Below are 23,029 nucleotides of genomic sequence, written 5' to 3'. Positions count from 1 at the left end.
AGTCTCCATAAATTGGAGGAGAATCTTGCCTTTTACACTGCAGGTAGATCTGCTATCCCCACACTTCAGGGCAGTACAGCTGTGTAAAGCCAGCATGCTAAGACTTCATGCAACACTCATGAATTTCACCTGTTATATGTGGCCGGGATGGCTCCAGGCACTAGCGCAGCTAGCGCATGCCTGGAGCAGCAAGCCACAGGGGGCGGCCTGCTGGTCGCTGGAAGGGTGGCAGTCAGGCAGCCTTCGGCAGCATTTCTGCAGGAGTTCCGCTGGTTCTGCGATTTCGGTGGTAATTCGGCGATGGGTACGCTGAAGGCGCGGGACTGGCGGACCTCCCGCAGAACCGCCACCGAATCTGCGTGACCAGCGGACCTCCCACAGAAACGTTGCTGAAGGCTGCCTGAGTGCCGTGCATGGGGCAGCAAAAAACATAGAGCCACGCCTGCATATGGCTGAACTTAGAGCTTGCCTTAGCTGGATGTTGTTTCTCACGTGTGTGTGTGTGTGTGTGACTCATTTACAATTTTCCTATCCTCCCTCATCCAGCAGAGAACAGATTTCTCCCATTCTTGTGGAAGTGCTTGCAAGAGATATCTCTAAATATGGTGGTAATTCATAGCAGCAAGAATATTTATCTCTTTTTCTTACCAAAGGGCAGACTTTTGTTGCTGCCTCATTTTCTTGGGATACCACATACTTGTGCACTGATCATCTATGGTATAAAAAGTTTGAAGCATGAACAAAAACATGTTATGTTCAAAAGTAATAAACAAAAGAAAGAAATATGACACATACAATGGTCATCCTTAGATAAACAAATAGCGTTAATTTCCATTTTTGAAGCCACTTAAATATCCCCTACATTTGCATTGGGAAGGACGTTGCAAATACCAACTAACTACTTAAAAAAAGGAAACAGGGGCAGGTTTTTAAGCCAGTTCACTGAAGGCAGAACTGTGTCTTACATCTTTTTAAACCCCTAATGAGTTTTCAGATGTTCTTTAATATGAGACGTAGACTTACTTATGCTATGATGTATGCAGGGAGCCAAGAATAAAATCTTAAAATTAGGGCTGTTGATTAATCTCAGTTAACTCACGTGATTAACTCAAAAAAATTAATGGTGATTAATCACAGTTTTAATCATACAGTTAAACAATAAAATACCAATTGAAATTTATTAAATATTTTGGATGTTTTTTCTACATTTTCATATATACTGTATTCTTTGTTGTCATTGAAATCAAAGAGAATGGTGAACCACGGCCACTGGGAGCTGCGCGTGGCCGTGCCCGCAGATGGTCAATGTAAACAAATTGTCTCTTGGCCTGCCAGAGGATTACCCTGACAGGTCGCAGGTTGCCCATCTCTGATCTAGGCTGACCTTTTGTAAAACACAGGCTATAGAACTTCCTCCTAGAGCAGATCTTTTAGGAAAAAACATCCAATCTTCATTTAAAAATTACCAGTGATAGAAGGTCTACCATGATACCTGGAAAATTGCTTAGTGATTAATTACTCTTACCATTAAAAATGTATACCTTTATCTAGATTCAACTGCCAGTGATTGGATTGTATTATACCCTTTGCTGATAGATTGAAGATCCCACTATTAAATATTTGCTCCCCATGTAGATACTTATAGACTGTAATCAAGTCATCCGTTAAACTTATCTTTGTTAAGCCAAATAGACTGAGCTCTTTGGGTATATCTATACAACAAAGAGAAACTCGCTGCTGGCCTGTGTCAGCTGACTCAGGCTAGCAAGCAAGCTAGAGATAATGAGGTTAGTTCAATCAGGGAGGATGAGGCCCTGTTCTAGCAGTTGAGGTGTGAAAACCAAGGGAGGAGAAACTGATTTTGTAGTTGGCAAGCCATTCACAGTCTCTGTTTAATCCTGAGTTGATGGTGTCAAATTTGCAGGATGAATCGAGCCGTATCATTTCTCTTTGAGTCTGGTCCTGAAGATTTTTGCTGCAGGATGCCACCTAAGTCTGTATAGTGTGGCTAGGGGTTGAAGTGCTCCCTACAGGTTTTGTATATTGCCATTCCTAATATTGATTTGGTGTCTTTATCCTTTTCGTAGAGACTGTCCGTTTGGCCGATGTACATGCAGAGGGGCATTGCGGCATTGATGCATAATTACTTGGTGGACGTGCAGGTGAGTGAATGGTGATGGTGTGGCTGATCTGGTTAGGTCCTGTGATGTGTCGCCGTGTAGGTGCAGAGTTTGGCGGATCTTTTTTGGTTTGTTGCAATGGATGTTCTGAGCTAGAGCTACTATGGTGCAGTGTTCGATGCGGTGGGATACGTTTCAGGTGGGCAGGTTGTCTGTGGGCAGATTTGCCTGCCACCCAAGGCTGTTAAGTGTGGATCATTGTCCAGATGATTGTAGAATCCCTGATGATGCGTTGGAGGTTTACGCTGGGCTGTATGTGATGGCCAGTGGAGTCATGCTGGTTTCTTTCTTGGGTTTGTCTTGCAGTAGGAGGCTTCTGGTACACATCTGGCTCTGTTGATCTGTTTCCTTATTCCTCGGGGTATTGTATTTTAGATGCTTGTGGAGATTTGTAGGTGTTGGTCTCTGTCTGAGGGGTTAGAGCAGATGCAGTTGTACTCAGTGCTGGCTGTAGACATGGATCGTGTGATGTGCCCGGGATGGAAGCTGGAGGTGAGGTAGGCATAGCGGTCGGTAGTTTCGATATTAGGTGGTGTAATGTGACCTCATTTTTTGCACCGTGGTGTCTAGAAGTGGACTCCCGTAGATTGTCCAGGTGAGGTTGATGGTGGGTGGAAGCTGTGAAATCGTGGTGGAATTTTCCAGAGTCTCCTTCCATGGGTCCAGTGATGAAGATGTCATCAAGTAGCGTAGGTTGAGAAGGGGCGGGGGTGGACGAAGCTGAGAAGCGTTGTTCCAGGTCAGCCATAAAAATATTGGTATTGTGGGGCCATGCGGTGCCACTGATCTGGAGATATATATTGTCATCAAATTTGAAATAGTTGTGTGTGAGTATAAAGGCACAGAGCTCAGCAGCCAGTTGTGCTGTGGCATCATCAGGGATACTGTTCCTGACAGCTTGTATTCCATGCTATAAGGCATGTTTCCTAGTCTTTTAATCATCCTTATTGCTCTTCTCTGAACCTAGGTTCTCTTCTGGTATCTATGTGCAGATGAGAAGCTAAACTCTAGCCGCACTGGAGTGAATAGCTAAACTTCCCTTGGCTTAAATGGGGCCAGGATTTCTCCCAAGGCTTTCGTGTAGGCCTATGGTAGAAGTGCAGTACTGTTATGGGGAATGGAGACGGTGGAGAAGTAACTCTTCCATGAGATTAGAACTTTCATTTCTTCACTTTGTGTGGGTTAGAGACTACATCCATTGGCTTCTCCAAGGCCCCCAAAATCCTTCCTAATGAGGGGAGTAAGAAACCTGGAAAGGGAAAGCTCATGGAATTTCTTAGGCCCTCGTGCAGGTTTTATTTCAGCAGTTTTATTTCCTTTTGAAGAGCTCCCTACTTTCCCTATAATGTAATTCTTAATGCTATCAGTTCTAAGAAGTCCAACTTGTCTCTTAGATTTAGATTTTATTAATATGTTGGCTCCTGTTTTCATGATATTTATTTTGAGTACATTTTTTTCATTTTATTGTATTTAAACCTTAAATCAATGAAATATATAAATGTTGTGTCATTTGAGATTGGAGAAGCTCTCCAATTTTATTATGCTCTTCGACAATATGATGTAATACGCAAGCTATTAGCACAATTAAAGCCGTAAGATTTTGTTTTATCTTTGTTTTATGGTGTAGTATGTTTCTTCGTGTGTGTGGAGTCACTTTTAACAGAATTCAATATGATAATCTGGATTGACAAATTTCATTTTACAGTATTAAATTTAATTACATAAAAAGTAATTTGTCCCATTGGAACTATAAGGATAATATAAAGTACTTTTAACTTTGATGCCTGCTGTAACTCTTGATGAAAAATAAAAGTTAACAGTTTTAGCAGACCATTTCCCTCCGCCAAGAAATGCTGCAGCATGGAGGAGTTTTGTGAGCTATTTGTGACAGCAGAAAAAAGTGGCCACTCTTTAGAATTGCAGAACCTAAGTTTGTAGAAAAAAAGTCAATTACACTGACTATTTAAATAGTATATTGTGTTCTTAATTGGTCAATTTGTTTCGAAGTATCCAGGTTAACATGGCTGCTGTTGCAAGAAAGGCTGATTTGTAAATACTTTCTTATTAAAAGTGCAAAGTTTAGTTGCTTTGCTTCATGGGATTCTATTTTTCACTATTGATAGGTAGGTGGATGATTGCTAGGTTTTCATGAAAATGTCTATGAAGCTCAAAAGGTTACAAATGATTATAGTCTTGAAACCTGCATAAAAAAGGCAATATTTACAATTTGTGTTTCATTATTTTTTCCTGTTGAAATGTTTCTTTTTCATTCAGTCAGGGAACAGAAAAAAATACCATGTGACTTATGTGGTCAGCCTCGCAATATGAATAGCCAGTATTTGAAGCAAACAGTTCACAAAGGCATAGTCTAGAAAATGTGTCCAAACTTGTTGGCAAATACTTATGAATAACAAATACTTTTGAAAATAATCATTATAGTACACGAATTACTCACTAATAGAAAAATGGGCTACATTCTTTGCAAGAATAAATTCTGAGTAAATTTGTAAGAAATAGCCCAGTCAGCCTTAGCTGCAACACAGGCTAGTCCTGTCTGCATTATTATCTTTCTACCAAATGACACCATTCTAACTAGAAAGCAAAGATGGCTCCAGCTGCAAAGTTCATATCTAGATTCAGAGTAGGATGTCTCAATAGTTCTGTAGTGGTTGGAACCAGTATTCTGATTTAGTCGATTCCACAGACAATGACCAGCCATGGTGTTGGGATCTGAATCCAAGCCCAATCTTCCTCAAAGTTTGGGATGTTCAGATTCAATATTCTGTTTCGGGCCCATCTCTGCCAGAAATATACTAACATAGGTTCCCTGATTAGTGTAGACAGGGCCATTGCAGTAAATTAAATCCTCAAAGATTACATAAAAATATGTAATAACCCAAAATTTTCACCTGATTTACTCATGGAAACAACTGTGATGATTGAATAACTATCTGACAGGCAAAGGAGAGCAACACTGAATATAGACTCTCTCTAAATATTCCTATTGATAAAAATACTGTCCTTTTTTAATACTTGGATAATGGTTCCCAGCAAAAATATTATATATATATATTGGGCTTCACCTACTTATGGGTAATACTTAGACCATAGTATCCAAATATTAAAAACTGGTAGGTCGTTGTTTAGAGGCAGCTAACAACTGGAATGTGGTGGGAAAGTTGTGGAGGCAGCTTTCACCAAATGGATTCATACTACACCTCATTCTGGATGGTGTTATTCATCCCTCAGCTTCATGAGCACCAAATATATTCAGGCATTTAAAAAAAGAAACAGTTACACAAGGACCATGACCTGGTGGAAGGGGAAAGATTGGTCATGGAAAACGAAGGCCCAAACCTGTGCATTCCCAATTCGACCCACAGAACTGAAGTTTGGCTACCTGGCCTCCTGGCAGCATGGCTCATTCATGTTGCCATGGTGTTATTTGCTTCCTCACCACAGCTGTGAATTGATACTGCCTTCCTATGAAGCTAATGATGATACCAGCAGCATTACCATCCACCATAATTTGTCACAGACTTTGGGCTCCCTTCCCAAAGAAGCAGGTTGACTCATGCAGCTATTCCTCAGCTACAGTTCCTCTCTAGCCTCCACTTCCCACCAAGCTCCCACTCCCCCAAAGCACAGTGTTGTACAGGGGGGATTTCATCTAGGGCTAGGATAATTTGTTAAATTCTGCCTGAGTAAGGTTTGAGAGACACTTGGTCCTCGGTGAACATGTTCTCTACCCTAATTTGCCTGTTACATCTCTAACAAACATAACATGCGTGTAAAATAATGAATTGCAAAACCTATGCTGCCATAGGTGTGAACTTCAGTACTCTGTTGCAATAAGATGCTTCACGCTACTAAGGCTGATTTGCACCACTCTGGTCCAAGGAGCATTAAACATGGTTAAAGTTCACCCTGAGGATTCCCCCCATGCCAGATCTCCAGTGGTGCCAATTCAGATATTTCCTGGAAGGGAAGAAAATTCTGGTGCCTGCCTCTATCTCCATCAGGGACTTTGTTCCAGTCCCTGATCATCCCTCCAACTCCTGCAGGGAACCTGGGTCTCCATCAGCTGGGGAGTCTCCCCCTCTCTTATCCATACAGTGCATGAGCTAGTGCCTCTAGGAGTCAAGTTCTCTGTGGACACCCCTGCACTCCACCATAAAGGAATAAAATGAATACGCTCCTTGTGCACTAGTTTGCAAGCCAGTGTTCTCCCTAATTTTTCCAAGATCATCTCTATATTGGTGCACATAATAAAAAACCATGTGGCGGGGGTGGGGCCCAGGGGTTCAGAGTGTGGGAAGGGGTTCAGGGCTAGGGCAGAGGTTTGGGGGTATGAGCGCTCTGGCTGGGGATGAGGGCTTTGGGAAGCAGGCTGTCCTGGGGCTATGGTGGGGAGAGAGGACTCCTCCCAGCCCTTTCTCCCTGCATCAGCACCTGGGCTTGGAGGGATATGTGCCTCCAGCCATAGGAGGTCCAGGTCAGGGCTGGGTTTGGGCCTGGGGAGGGGTCCTCTCTCTGCCGTGGCAGGTCCACGCCTGGGGGAGAGACATCTCTGCTCCATGCAGCTTAGAGAGAGTTTAGGATGCAACACCATTTGGCCTGGATGTCCCAGAATCTGAATGGAAGGGCAGTGAGGCCAAATTTGATTTGTGTTGAGAACACATGCAGCAGGTTGCAATGACACTCACTCAATTTGGCCCAAATTTCAGTGGCAATGCGACCACGTGACTGGAGGGTTCCACAAACTGCTCCAGCAGCAGGCATACTGCTGTAATATGGGACCATATTACAGCCATAATGCTGTAATATGGGACCACTCCTCTGTAGCCTATGGGGGGCTGAGGGGCTGTTTCCCTTCCAACCCCTTTCAACTCATGCCACTGCAGGTGTCACCACATCACACCTTTTATGCCCTGGTTCAGGGAAAAAAGAGCATGGCTAAAGAGTCCTTATGCCCCAGAAATCCTGAGCTTCTGGATTGACCCTTTGCTCTACAAACATTATATTTGGAAAGTACCATGGAGCCTAGCCAGCCCCAGGTTAAGATGAGAGCAAAGGTTACTTAAGGTCGCCCTTTAGCACTTCCCTCTGGAGATCCACAGGCTGTACCAGGATCTGGCCATGTGTGTTGCCTTTGCTTTTTAGTAAAGAATGTGTTCAGGCATTGACAAGACCACAGGGAGCTAATGTTGATGACTGAGTCTAGGTATCTAAGGGATGTGTAACTGGTGGTTTATAATTCTGTACATCATCCTTTGATAGACGATTCTACTCCTCTGTCATAAAATGTGCTGGTTGTGCTATGTAGAGCAATCCTTATCCTTGGGTTTTACTGAATTGTCATATATGGTCGCATGTGCTTTATCCTGAGAAACGAATAACTTTTTATAGTAGCTCTGTCATCTTCCAATCAAGCGATCAAAATAATTCCTAAAATGAAAATATTATCTATCAGGGGGAAAAAAATCATGGCGCATCAAATTAGGCCATATAAATTAACACTTGTTGTGCAGATTGGATTATTGACAGCAAAATGAGCTAATGACTGCTGATATTTATCTTTATTGAATTTGATACATGAACATTAATGAAGGAGACATTTGTTTGCACTGGATGTAAACATTGATTTTATGGATCGATCTAGCTATCCATATCCTGGGCATATTTTCATGGTATCTAAGTAACTGAACTATCAAAGAAACTCATTTGGCATTGACTAATAAACTTAAAGTTATTACTTATGCATGTTATTATCAGTTTTAAATACAGTAATGTCAGCCCAATACTTTTTACTTAATGCTTCTAATGTACCACGATCTTTGTCATGTATCTATACTGTAAGAGCAAGCCTAAAGGCAGGTGTTGATTGCTACATATTTTGAAATTTTTGTAGTCATGCACTAAATGTTAAAAATGGGCTCAACCACAAAATGCAGAACTAGACATCAATTGTGAACTTCCCAAAAGTGGAGGCTTTTTGCATCTGAGGATTTGGTTCAGATGCCATTTGAGAAATTTGGCTCTATATCCAGGTTCTGATCTTGAATCTGATCTCCAAAGTTCAGTGCTATTGAGATCTGACTTGGGCTTTGATGGGTCGCTCTCTATTCACTATAATGTTTCACCCTTGCTGAGTGCTAGCCAGTTTCAAGGCCATTCAGGGCAGTTTCCTGTTGGATCAGAAATCAGTGACTCAGAGTCCAGCTATTTTCTTACTGTGATTGCTTTAGTTATAAAATGGACACAAATCCTGTTCCTGGAACAGAGAAGGCACAGACTTCACAAGGGAAACATCCTTTTCCAGCAGTCTCAGCTGAGGAACCAGATCTCTGTCACCAACAAGCAGCTGTCTTGGTCCCTGTCTCTCTAGGGCTCTCTTGGAATCTAACTGCTTAACACACAGTTTAGTTTTTCTGCCTCAGCCCCTGGCTTTTGCACCTGTGAAACCTGCAGACTCCAAAGTTCCTCCACTAGGATCATGTAGCCTTGAAATGTGGATAGGCCATTAACTGTCCTTTTGTTCACTGTTCTGCTACCCAAAGGGACCTCTGAAAAGGTTTATCTGCCCATCCAGTGTACTTTAATGCACATAGACCCATTAGACCCAGATACACAAAGGTAACTAGACACCTAAACCCCAGACTTAGGCACCTAATTCCCAGTTTTAGGCAGCACTGTGTTCACAAAACTTCTGCTCCTTTGCCACTGAAGCCTGTAAGTGTCTAGACTCACTTGGCGCCTAAATTTTCAGAGTAAAAGTTCCTAGGCATCTAAGTTTCTGCCTTTGGGAATGCGCATTGCCGCCTCACTTGAAACATCATCTCCTGCCTAGGCCTAAGTGCAATCCATGAACCAGGGAAAGATAGGTGACCCTTCACCTAACTCACCTGTGGGGCCCAATCTGGTAGGAGTGCTCAGAGTCCACCTACTACTTGGTTCCATTCAAAAGCTGGGAACAGTAGGCAGGGGTGACCACCTTGTAACTTCTAGCCCAGTGGCTAGAGCCCTCGCTCTGGGATGGGGGAAAACCTAAGTTCAATTCCTCACTTTGCCTGTGAGGAAGAAAATATCTGAAGAGGGGTTCTCCCATCTTTCAGGAGAGTGTTCTAACCAGTGAGCTTGGGATATTCTGATGTGGGGCTCCCTCAATCCTTCCTGTTGAAACTGTTCCACTTTGTAAAAATAGTTACTGGAGGAGGGGAGCTGACTGCTGGCTCTTTCACCATTCAGATGGGTGCCCTAACCACTAGGCTACAGAGTCATCCTTGTTTGCTGTGACCCAGCCAGTGACACTTAAATATTTGTACACAGTGGAACAGCTTTGACAGAAGAGCCTGAGGAAATTGCACATCAGAACGTCCCCTAGATCAGCAGTTAGAGCACTCTCCTGAGAGGTGTGGGAGTCCTCTGTTCAAATCCTTTCTTCCCCATGACAGGCAGAAAGGAGACTTGAACCTGGGTCTCCCACATCCTAGGCAAGTGAAGGTAAGCATCAGCACTACTGCCTCCTCCAGCCATTTTACGTGTAGTGAGGTTTGGCACCTAGCTCATTCTCCTAAAAAATGACTTAGAAGCCTAAGCCACCTTACTCTAGAAGATGTGTTCCTGGTTGTGGATTGCTAGCAGAGCTAGGCACCTCCCTGAAGCCCATACTTAGGTGCCCATCTCTATAAGATGGGTGGAGCTTAAGACCTCTATGCCTTGGTATCCTTATAGGATAGCTTAGGCTAGGATCTACCAAGACTGCTGGCTTTTGTGGATCCTGTTCTTGGGTGTCTCTCTCTCCCCACTCATTGTATAGGGAGACTAGAAGCCAAACTCAGGTTTGTGGATGGCAATGTTGTTCCTGTGATTTTTCTAAGTGCCTAAAAGTTAGATATTTCAGTGCTCAGCATCATAACACCGAAGTCCCTTTGCGGATCTGGGCCACAGTGACTGTTTGGGTGCAGTTACTGCCTAGTTACTTTTACTTTTTCTCTGCAGAGTTTCATGCATAGTGGCTGTATATCAAATGGCTCACACAAAGCATAATATTAGCAACTGTTGCCATAAAAATAACATTTCAATACCAGATAATGTACAGGTAAAGGTAACAAAAATGTGTATTATGCGCAAGAATAGCTGCATTTGTCTCAGAATTTTATCATTACAAGGTACATAGCAAAGAAGGGGTTTGAACCATGTTCCAGGTATTGAAAATCTCTATTGCATATGGAGACAGCTACCTTTAAAATCGATGTATGGTCCAAATTTGTATATTTTTCTGTTGGGTCTACTTCCAGCATAAGGAGCAAATGCAAACTAATAAGAACATATGGTTACAATGGTAATAGGATTAAAGGATTAGCTAGTTGTGAAGAATTTCATACACATTATCGTCAATATTTTTAATTACTTGTATGTGGAATATGTTTGACTAGTGATGAGGCCAACATTTTGTAAGCTGAAAAAATGGCAATGGGAATGTGCACTGTTCCTCTTGCACTGCATCACAGAATGCTTAACAGTGGGAAATGCATATAATCATTACTAATTATATTGCCAACCTGAACAAATGAGTTTGTAGATGTAATTTGTAAACGATAACAACACACTCTCCTTGATCTCACCTGGAGGAATATTCTTCAAGTGGGAATCTGAAAGTTCTCTCTCCAATGTGATTAACTTATTAAATATCTAAGAAATTGCTTAGCAATGGCTCGATTGCAAACATATAGCAACTGTTGCAAACCTGCGGAGCTGTGTTGGAAATTTTCACATTCACATTGAAATGAGTTGAGAGAAAATATTTGTAAAATTTTCATACAAAGATTGCATGGTGAGATTTCCAAGAGATTGTTACTACACTGTTTTAACTTAATGACTGCCATCCAATGTGATCTCTTTCTTGAATTTAAATAGAAGATCTTAATAAAAGATGAAAAAAGTAAAAATGGTGTACAAATCACTGACTGTTTGAGGTAGAGGATAAAACTATCCTTGACTCCATATGCCTATATATCTATAGCTAGATATCTATAGCTCACTGTGAACCACGATTAATTTTAGGCTGCTGTGGAGATCTGCTTTTACTTGTGCAGATTAGAAGATAGTCAAAAGTTTTTGAACCATGATCTAGGGAATTTTTCGTACTGAAGTTTGTGCTGTTACTTAACTGCTATAAAGATAGCTGCTAATAAAAACCTTTTGGGCAAATAAAAATACCTGCAGCTATTTATTGTGAGCTAGATTGTATTCAGACTCTGAATTCATGCAAGGGCATAAGAACCCCTTTTCATCTATATATATGGGATAGTCAGACCTTGGATCCAGGTGTGCAGGAGGACAAAGCAGTAAGCTTGCCTCCACTCCCCTGCCCAAGTAATTGCATGGGGAGTGAACAAAATCAGAATGGTGGATGATAGTTTACCACTGGTAATTGGACATTACTTATGTGCTTGAACTTTAGTGCTTTGCTGGATCAAGGGCAGAGTGTTCAACATGTCATAAAATCAAGCCCAGAGAGTTGATTTCCTATCTCATAGTCTCTGTTTAAAGCGCTGTACTAGACCATGCTTCCTCTATCCTGGTAACTCAGGCTGGGAAAGCCCTACTGTCTCACTAAGTATAGTCCCCTGCCAATGCAGGATAGAATCCCTAAAAGGAAGGCAAGGGATTAAGATTATATTAATGCCACTTTTTCAAAAAACTCAAGCAGCAGCAAGAGCCCAATATGTTTTGCCTCTTTCTCTTTTCACAAACTATTTTTATAGTGTCAGTGGAGTCAACTCTAAAAACTCTGCATTGATAGTGTATGGCACAAATATTTTAAGCAAATAACATTGTGGATGTAAACAGAGAGATACATTTCAGAATCATATAGAATTTCTCTTATCTGATACTGTGCATTAGAGTTTTTCATTTCCTGTAATGGAAGCCTGACAGGACTGTGTTTTAATGTAAGGATCTCAACAAAAGATTAATCATCTGCTGGTACATAGACTTAATCTTTAACTGTGTGTGTCTCAAAACTGAACCAGGATGGGCTGGTTGCTCCACAAAATTAACTCAATGGCCCAAAGTGGCCTTAAAGCACCCAGAGATGGTCAGCAGAGAAATTCCCCTGTGCAGGGAATCTCTCCACTGGTTAAGGCAGCAGAGCCCCTAGTGTAAAGAGAATGAGTTGGCATGTTGAGGCTCAGCTGTGGGCAAAATGTTTAGCTCTAAATTGAGTTGAGACCTGGTGGCTCTGAATCATGAAGCTGCAACTAGCTCCCTGCTGTCACTATTTTCCTTTGCACTTGGACAAAGTGGATAATTGGGGTTGGGATCTCCAATTAACCTTCTGTAGTTCCTATGATTCTTATTGACCGTCATTCTGTCTCTTTCCAAATCTGCTTGATTTTTCTGTCTTCCGTGCTACCCTTAACTCACTGAGATGAAGGCGTCAGATGGAAACTGGAGCACTTAATAAAATTCCTTCCTATTTCTCTTTTTCTCTGCTACCAGCTCACTCTGTGGCTTTGGTCTGCCCATCTGTAAGAAGGGTTTAGTAATAATGGGCTTTACCCACTCTTAGTAAAGTTTTATTATCTCCCATAATGAGACACAGAGCTGGAACATTATAGAGTGTTCCAGATGGTGTTACTGAAACCTGGTGGGATGATTCACGTGATTGAAATGGTCAAATCAATTATAATCTCGTTAAGAAAGATTAAGTGGCCAAAAGGGGAGAAGGAGTGGCACTCTATGTCAGAAATGGCATTACTTGTTTCTGAGTCCCTGAAAATTCATAAGGAAATTATCTTGAATGTTTATGGATCAACTGCCTAACAGATAAAGTACAAGATAAGGTAATACTTGATCTCTGCTACAGACACCAAATCACACGGTCAGTGACTATTTATGTACCTCTATAATGTGTGGAATAAAAAAAGCTGTGTGGTCACTGAGGGTTTCAGTTTGAGTGACATATGGTGGAGATCTCATGCTACCGGTACTAAAATAGCCTCAGAATTTCTAAATATCATAGATGACAATTTCCTAACTGAGAAAGTGTTGTGTCCAACATAGGGGAAATTTATATTAGACCTCATCTTGACAGATAAAGAAAAATTGATCACAAAACTACAAATTAATGTTAACTCAGGTACAAGTGAACATGACATGATTTGCAATCTGAGTAAAGTCCAGACCAATAATATAGACACATGGCCCTTTAAAAGGACCAGTTTCACAAAGTTGAAAACAGTTTTGAGCCAAAACACCTGGGAGGAAGAATTTAATCAGAAAAATAATAATAATTGGGAATTCTTCAAGAAAACTTTACTAGAAGCCCCAAAAGTCACAATCAAGGAAGGACATATTGGTTAAAAAATTGGCCAGATTTAGCAGGAAAGTGAAGACGACTATAAAAAATAATCAACTGCCAGTTGTGTCATCAGCCTCATCAGAGAAGCCAAGGAATTAAGGATTTCTAGTTTAGGTATTCACCTACCATCCGTAAACATAGTATTTCAGTGCTAGTATAGGAATAAACTATTTTGTCACACTGAGAGGTGATTTTTCATTGTCAGGATAGAGGCACTTTAGCAGGACTGTTTGTAGATATATTTATTCCATGCATAATTAGAAAGGGGAAGTTGATAATAATTAATATAAATCAGAAACTAGGAATTGTAGAAAATTCATAAGGGAAGCAAAGGGATCAAGGAGAAATGTATGGCCAGCAGCGTTAAGGACAATAAAAGCTGATTTTGTAAAGTATATGAGGAACAACCATTCTAACAAGGTGGAAATTATCACTAATAATGCAGAAAAAGCAGACGTCTTCAATAAATATTTTTGTTCTGTATTTGGTTTAAAAAAAAAAGATGATATCATATCATATGATAACACTTTGTATCTCAGGAGGACATTAAACAGCAGCTAATAAAGTTAGACATGTTTAAGCCAGCTAGTCTAGATAACTTGTATCCAAGAATTTTAAAACAGGTGACTGATGAGATTGCTGGGCCATTAATGTTGATTTTTCAATAAGATTTGGAATGCTGGGGAACTTCCAGAATACTGGAAGAAAGCTAATGTTGTGCGAATATTTAAAAAGGGTAAACAGGATGACCCAAAAAATTATAGGTTTGTCAATCTGATGTCAATCCTGGGTAAGATAATGGAGTGGTTGATATAGGACTCGATTAATAAAGAATTAAAGAAGGATAATATAAGTAATGTAAATCAACATGAGATTATAGAAAACATATCCTGTCAAATGAACCTTTTCTAATACAATTATTACCTTTTATCAACCAAACATGCAATGTTGAGGTAATATACACAAATAGAACTAAAGCATTTGACTTGGTATTGTGGGGCATTTTGGTTAAGAAACTAGACTCATATAAAAATGAAGTACACATTAAATGGATTAAAAGATGGCAAACTGTTTAAATATAATTGTAAATGGGAGCTCTTCAAGTGGGTGCATTTTTAGTGGTGTCTCTATGTTGTTTAAAATTTTTATCACTGCCCTAGAAGAAAACATAAAATCAACACTGATAAAATTTGCAGATGACACAAAAATTGGCCAAATGGTAAATAATGAAGAGGACAGGTCACTGATGCAGGACAATCGGGAATATTTGGTAAAATAGACACAAGTAAACAGTATGTTGTTGTTTTTTTAATACAGGTAAATGTAATTGTATACATCTAGGAACAAAGAATGTTGCCCATACTTACAAGGATAGGAGACTCTATCCTGTGAAGCAATGACTCTGAAAAAGATTGGTGGTCACAGTGGGTAATTTTCTGAACATGAACTCCCAATCTGATGCTGTGGAAAAAAAGCTAATGTGATCATGGGATGCTCTCAGGGTTCCTTCCCCACTCTGAACTCTGGGGTACAGATGTGGGGACCCGCATGAAAGACCCCCCTAAGATTATTTTTACCAGCTTAGGTTAAAACTTCCCCGAGGCGCAAATTCCTTCCTTGCCTTAGTATCGCTGCCACCACCAAGTGATTTAACCAAACATTCAGGGAAGGCCACTTGGAGCCCTACGTTCCCCAAATATCCCCCCAAACCCTTACATCCCCTTTCCTGGGGAGGCTTGAGAATAATATACTCACCAATTGGTACAGGTGAACACAGATCCAAACCCTTGGATCTTAAGAACAATAAAAATCAATCGGGTTCTTAAAAGAATTTTAATTAAAGAAAAGGCAAAAAAATCACCTCTGTAAAATCAGGATGGTAAGTACGTTACAGAATAACAAAAGACTCAAAAACACAGAGGATTTCCCCTCTAGGCAAAACTTTGAAGTTGCAAAAACAGGGATAAACCTCCCTCTTAGCACAGGGAAAATTCACAAGCTAAAACAAAAGGTAATTGAACACATTTCTCTTCTGCTATTACTTACTATTTCTGCAAGACTAGATGCTTAGTTCAGGTGTAGCTTAGGGAGATGTATTTTCCCCTGCCCTGTTTCCTGGCTGACTCAGACAGAGACAGTCAAAAAACCTTCCACCCAGATTTGAAAATATCTTCTCCCCTTATTGGTTCTTTTGGTCAGGTGCCCCCGGGTTATCTGAGCTTCTTAACCCTTTATAGGGTAAAGAGAGATTTTATGCTACCCTTAGCTGTATGTTTATGACAGATGCATAAACAGGGGAATCTCGAGTAAGAGTAGAGAGTAATTTTTACTTCTGTATTTGCACACTGATGTGGCCACTGCTGGAATATGGTGTCCAGTTCTGGTGCCAACAGTTCAAGAATGATACTGATAAATAGAAGAGGGTTCAGAAAAGAGTCACAAGAATTACTAGTGGATTAGAAAACATATTTTACAGTGATAGACACAAAGAGCTCAATCTATTTAGCATAAGAGAGACAAGGCAAAAGGGTGGCTTGATCACAGTCTATAAGTATCCTCATGGGGAACACATTTAATAACTGGCTCTTCAATCTAGCAGAAAAAGGTATAACACGATACAATGGCTGGAAGTTGAAGCTAGACAAATTCAGACTGGAAATAAGGCTTTTAAGAACAGGCTAGACAAACATCTGCCAGGGTGCTAGCTAATACTTAGTCCTGACTCAATGCAGGGGACTGGAATAGATGACCTCTTGAGGTCCCTTCTACTGCTACATTTCTATGATTCCATGTTGGAATAACCATGTATATACTGCATCTTTGTTCAGTAGTCACCTCAGGGGGCTGTTGTGTGTTTGAGAGGCTTGGAAGATAGTTTAGAAATCCTGAGAGTCTCTGACCCGATTTAATAGCTTTAGGTGTTAGAATCTGCTGAGCTGATTTTACCTTTTGCCAGTCAGGTTGTAGTCATTGGTAATGCCAGAGAAACTCTATTTTGAAGTCCTCAGACCCCATTTTGTATCCATGGCTTCCATTTTAAATAAGCAAGAGTCATTCCACCATTAAATAGAAGCTGCAGGTCAGAGTGCTAACTATAGAATTGGTGGGAAAACCAATTTGGCAGGGATCCAGCAGATCATAACACTGTTAGGTAAATAAAGGTTGCAAGTCTAAAAAAATATAATTGGCAGTTAGAAGTGAGGCTAAAAGTAGAACTGAGAGCTAGCAGAGAAGGTAAACAAGTAGGATGATGTCATGTATCTAAAAATAGAATTGAGAAAAGGTATAAAGGTCAGTGCGTCAGTTGACAGCTGACAGTTTGGTTCAGTTAAGGAGACAGTTGAGAGCAGGATAGTTAAGAGTTGAAATTTAAGAAGAGAGCATTCTGCAAAGAACATCAGCAAAGGGAGTTCTGTTCTGTCACTAGACTTGAGGGGAGTTGAGCAGAGAGCTGAATAAGGAGAAGAACTGCTGCCATCAGCAACTTGTGGCAACTGATCACCTGCATAGGACGTTGCTCATTCAGCTTCATAGCTAGTTGGAAAAAACACACACACACACACACACACACACACACACACACACAATGCAGCATAGCTTGCAAGCGTGATAAGTATGACAAAGTTATAGTATAATATAGTATAGTGTTATTGTGAATATGCATGTTTGTGGGTTGATAAAGATATATGAATGTGTATTAATTGTGAGAGGAATTTATATATGTAAGGCTTGAACATCTAAGAACTTCTGTTAGTGACCTATGGAAGACTGAAGTGGGGCACATCACATAGAATTGCTTCAAACTGTAAGGCAATGTAGTTTGGGGTGCTCTTTAACTTGTTGTAAGGGATTTGTGGTTTAGATTGTTATTGTGTCAGGTGTTGTTTGCACCAATAAAAGTTGCCTTGTTTTGGAATACTGCTTGTGTCAATCATTAATTCGAAGGCTGTATCCATGTCTCTGTGGGTATCAGGTCTGATCTGTACCAGGGAGTTTCTGAAACAGAGAACCCCTGGCAAGCCTATTCCTTGGAAGTCCTGGAGACGCATACCTTAAGAGAACCAATTGATAAACAGGTAGGCTGTTTAGAGAGAACCATTGGTAAACTCTAGAGGGGGCAATAGGTGGGCTATTCTGAGGGTATCCTAATTCTTTTTTCAGGGTAACATTGGGGAGGTTCAGCAAGTGGCCCATGTATAGTACTGCAGACAATCACAATTTCACCCTGTTTTAATTAATTTTAGATATACTTCCAGGGCTCTTTCTAGCAGACAGATGAGGTTGTGGTCATGCTCTTCCACAACTTCTGCCATCTTATGTCTGAAGCCATACACCAGAATGTCACCTATGCCACTGAACCCTGTGAGTCCTATTAGTGCATTTTGTTTATTTTCTTCCTCTGCAGGTTCTTTCTTTAAATGGGGAATCATCTGTATCTACCTGCTGAGCAACTTTGTTGTAGACAGACTTTGCTGTCTGCTCTGGAAATGCTTTTGTTTTACTTGTGTGTCAAATATCTGAATAATTTGTCCCAAGGTTAGCATCACTAGATTAATGAATTCACTTGCTTTAGCTGAAGCAGTGATGTCTGTTATTTGTACTCTTGATATTTCAGTATGTATACTTTCCTGGGTAATTTACATTCTCCTCGTGGTTATTATGATTGTGCCATCATAGAAATTTAATTTGGCCATGCAAGTTGCAATTTCTTTTTTCTTTTACATAATGCTACAATCTTTACAGCCCAGAACATTTCCTGATGCCTCACTGTGTATTTGACATTCTGTTTGTTTGTGTGTTGCTGCCTTATCTTTCAATCTGGTGCTAGTCTGAGTTTTACAAACCATTTATTTTTGCTGGTTTGCACTGCATCAATGTCATATGCGCACAATCTCATCCTCTGAGTCACTACTTGCTTCCTCAATATAGTGCATTTTTTTTCTGCAAGCTTTGCCATAATTTCTCTTGCCACAATATTGCAAATGATTCCACATGCAGAGGCATTTTCTGTCATGTTTTTTCTCTACTGTACTCAAAGTTTTTCTTTTGAATGTTGTCTATCTCTTCTGCATTGCATTTGTGCATTTGCTTTTGCACTATTTTTTCTTGTATTTCTCCTTTTATATTCATGCATTCCCTTACTACTTGATGAATTCTGTGTTGCCTTCACTTATGCTTACCATTAGGATGTGAGATTGTTCACTAACTTTGTACATGTCTTGGCAGAGTCAGTGCAGACTGAGGATTTTCATTCAAGTTCCTTTAACTTTCACCCTTATTACTGATCTATCATGAATAAATTAATCTTTTAAGTTACATGAGTCAGCCATCGTGTACAGTTAGTGATATACTGATTCATTGTTTCTGAAGATTCTTGATTATACTTGTTGAAAGGATCTCTTTTGCATATGATGTTTTTTGAAGGTTGAAAATGCTTTTGGAATGCACCTAAGATTTTACATGGGTCCTCCTGGTCTGCTGCTGACATACCCAGATGTTGTTGAAGCATGTGCAGCATTTACCCATTACATGTACTAGGGTAGCAGTTCTTATTTTGTTTTCCTTTTTATCCAGCCTTGTTGCAATTCTGTAGTTTTACTGTGATCTAAAGACTGTTCAGTTGCTAAATACATCCCCTTTAACGTCCATCCATCTGGTCAGAATCAGGAATCTGGTAAGCTGTCGTGATTATTGTTTCTCTTTTGTTTGGCTGTATATACAACATTCTTAGATTCTAATTCCACATACCAGGAGGAGCGAACTCACATCTGACAGCACATTCAGTAAGCATAAAAAGACAGTGAGAGCCATTAAGTCCACAGGTGTGGAGGACCACTTGGTTGAGGCGGAGACATCCCTTAGGAATGCATTTATTAAAAGGGGAATTCTACATCCTAGTAAAAAGGATAGGAGAGAAATTGGTAAAGTACCGGCAAGAGCTAGTGAGGAATAGTCAAATGTAAAAGGCTCCCATTTAAATATAACAGATAAAGAAGTCAAGCAACTGAATATTGAGAAAAGGTAAAAGTGCTTACATAGACTCATAGACTTTAAGGTCAGAAGGGACCATTATGATCATCTAGTCTGACCTCCTGCACAATGAGGCCACAGAATCTCACCCACCCACTCCTGTATCAAACCTGTGTCTGAGCCACTGAAGTCTTCAAATCATGGTTTAAGGTCTTCAAGGTGCAAAGAATCTTCCAGCAAGTGACCAGTGCTCCATGCTGCAGAGGAAGGCAAAAAAAACAAAAACAAACCCAGGGCTTCTGCCAATCTGCCCTGGAGGAAAATTCCTTCCCAACCCCAAATATAGCAATCAGCTAAACCCTGAGCATGTGGGCAAGAATCACAGCCAGACACTCAGGAAAGAATTCTCTGTAGTAACTCAGATCCCACCCCATCTAACATCCCATCACAAGCTATTGGGCATATTAACCACTAGTAGTCAAAGATGAATTAATTGCCAAAATTAGGCTATCCCATTATACCATCCCCTCCATAAACTTCTCAAGCTTAGTCTTTTGCCCCCACTCCTCCTTTTGTAAGGCTGTTCCAGAACTTCACTCCTTTGATGGTTAGAAACCTTTGTCTAATTTGAAGTCTGGAAGTTTTAATACTAAGATGGGTGAACTAAAGTGCATGACATTAAATGAGGATATTGATACAATAAGTATCATGGAAACTTGATGGGATGAGGATATGGGATGTAGCATTACCCAGTTCAAAATATATAGAAATGACAGAGTAGGTTGCGCAGGTGGGGAAGTAGCACTATATGTGAAAGAAAGCTTAGAGTCAAATATAATAAAAATCTTAAATGACTCAAACTGTACCATAGAATCTGCATGCATAGAAATTCCATGTCATTAAATTTAATATCCTTGTAGGGGGGAAAAGACATTGAAACCTACCAAAGTAGCATTTAACTTCAAAAAAGAGAACTACACAAAAATGAGGAAGCTAGTTAAATGGAAATTAAAGGGAACAGTAATAAGGGTGAAATGAAATGCCTACAAACTATATGGAGACTATATAAAAATCATCATAATAGAAGCTCAAACTAAATGTTATACCCCAAATAAAATAAAATAAAACAGTAAGAGGGCCAAAAAATGCCACCCTGGCTAAACAGCAGAGTAAAAGAGGTTGTTAGAGGCAAAAAGACATCCTTTAAAAGCTGGAAGTCAGATCTTAATTAGGAAAATAGAAAGGAGCAGAAACTATGGTAAATCAAGTGCAAAAGTAAAAAAAAAAAGTCAGGCCAAGGAAGAATTTGAAGAGGAACTAGCTAAGGACACAAACAACAATAGCAACATTTATTTTGAGTTCATCATAGTCATTGGGGCCACTGGATGAGTGAATTGCTAAACAAGCATTCAAGGAAGACAAGGCTGTTGCAGAAAACCTAAATGAATTTACTGAATCAGTCTTCAGTGCAGAGAATGTGAGGAAATCCCCAAACCCAAGCCATTCTTATTATGTGACAAATCTAAGGAACTGTCTCAAACCGAAATGTGAGTGGAAGAGGTTTTTGAAACAAATTGATACATTATACAGTAATAAATCACAGAACCAGATAGTATTTACACAAGAGTTCTGAAGGAACTCAAATATGAAACTGCAGAACTACTAACTGTGGTATGTAACCTGTCACTTAAATCAACCTCTGTACCAGATGACTTGAGGGTAGCTAATATAACTCTGATTTTTTTTAAAAAAGACTCCAGATCTTGGCAATTACAGGCTGGTAAGCTTAACTTCAGTACCAGGCAAATCGGTTGAAACTATAGTAAAGAACAGAATTATCAGACACATGTCATGTAAATTTATGTTCGGGAAGAGTAAACACAGCTTTCACAAAAAGGAAATCATGCATCACCAATTTATTAGATTTCTTTCAGGGAGTCAACAAGCAGCTGGACAAGGGTCATCCAGTTGACATCGTGTACTTGGATTTTCAGAAAGCCTCGGACAAGTTCCCTCCCCAGAGGCTCTTAAGCAAAGTAAATAGCCATGGGATAAGAAGGAAGGTCCTCTGATGGATCACTAAAAGGTTAAATGATAGAAAACAAAGAGTAGGAATAAATGGTCAGTCTTCACAATGGAGAGAAATAGCAGGGTTCCCCAAGGATCTGTACTGAGACCTGTGCTGTTCAATATATTTATAAATTATATGGAAAAATGGGTGAACAATGAAGTGACAAAATTTGCAAACTAACAAAATTATTCAAGATAGTTAAATCCAAAGCTGACTGTGAAGAGTTACAAAGGGATCTATCTAAATTGGGTAACGAATGGCAGATGAAATTCAATGCTGATAAGTACAAAGTAATACACACTGGAAAATACTCAACTATAGATACAATATGATGAGGTCTGAATTAGCTTAAATAAAAGTGAGATCTTGGAGTCATTGTGGATAGTTCCCTGACAACATCATCTCAATGTGCAGTCTCAGTCAAAAACACTAACAGAAAGTTAATAACTATTAGGAAATGGATAAATAGTAAAACACAAAATATCATAATGCCACAATATATGTCCATGGCATGACCACACCTTGAGTACTGCAGGCAGTTCTCGTCACATCATCTAAAAAGAGATATATTAGAACTGAAAAAGGAACAGAGAAGATCATCAAAAATGATTGGGGTTATGGAACAGCTTCTGTCATATAAGAGGTTTAAGAGATTGGGATTGTTTGTTTTAGAAAAGAGACGAGTAAAGGGGGCTATGCTAGTGGTATATAAAATCATAAGTGGTGTGGAAAAAGTGAATAAGGAAAAGTTATTTACTTATTCCCATAATACAAGAACTAGGGGTCACCAAATGAAATTAATAGGTGGCAGGTTTAAAACAAACATCAGGAATTACTTCTTCACACAACACACAGTCAGCATCTGGAACTCATTGCTAGGAGATGTTGTGAAGGCCAAAAGTATAACTGGGTTCAAAAAAGAATTAGATCAGTTCATGGAAGATAGGTCCATCAACGGCTATTAACCAAGATGGTCAGGGACACACCACCATCCTGTGGGTGTCCCTAAAACTCCAACTGCCAGAAGCTAAGCCAGGATGACCATGAATGGATTAGTCAAAATTGCCCTGTTCTGTCCATTCCCCCCGAATCATCTGGCACTGAGCACTGTCAGACCGGATACTGAGCTAGATGGTCTAACCCAATATGGCCTTACTTATGTTCCTACAGCTTTATTCCTTTCTCCACATACACTATTCTCTTTCATCAAGCACTTCCTGAAAATGGAGTACCCCAAGTTCTGATATTATAGTGTCCCCTATTGACATAAGGACATAAGAACGGCCATACTGGGTCAGACCAAAGATCCGTCTCTAGCCCATCCTGCCTAATAGCCATTGATTGGGATGGTATTTACCATAAAATCTGCTATTCCAGAAAATTAAGTTAGCTTGGTCACACGAGGGAATGAATATTTTATTCCTAAAATAGCATAGTTTT

The 23,029-nt window shown here is 40.1% G+C and overlaps 1 long non-coding RNA gene across 1 annotated transcript in view; it reads right to left on the bottom strand.

Annotated features, from left to right (window-relative positions):
* Positions 1–14,994, bottom strand: part of LOC142046207 (uncharacterized) — a 100,630-nt gene extending 85,636 nt beyond the window's left edge. The window contains exon 1 of the long non-coding RNA XR_012655103.1: positions 14,916–14,994. This is a non-coding gene — a long non-coding RNA (uncharacterized LOC142046207). The remainder of the gene's footprint in view (positions 1–14,915) is intronic.
* Between the last annotated feature and the right edge of the window lie 8,035 nt (positions 14,995–23,029).

This window comes from Chelonoidis abingdonii, chromosome 2, assembly GCF_003597395.2.
Source record: "Chelonoidis abingdonii isolate Lonesome George chromosome 2, CheloAbing_2.0, whole genome shotgun sequence".
Taxonomy (NCBI): Eukaryota; Metazoa; Chordata; order Testudines; family Testudinidae; genus Chelonoidis; species Chelonoidis abingdonii.
The sequence above is the reverse complement of the archived record's forward strand: the minus strand, read 5'-3'. Positions and strand labels throughout refer to the sequence as shown.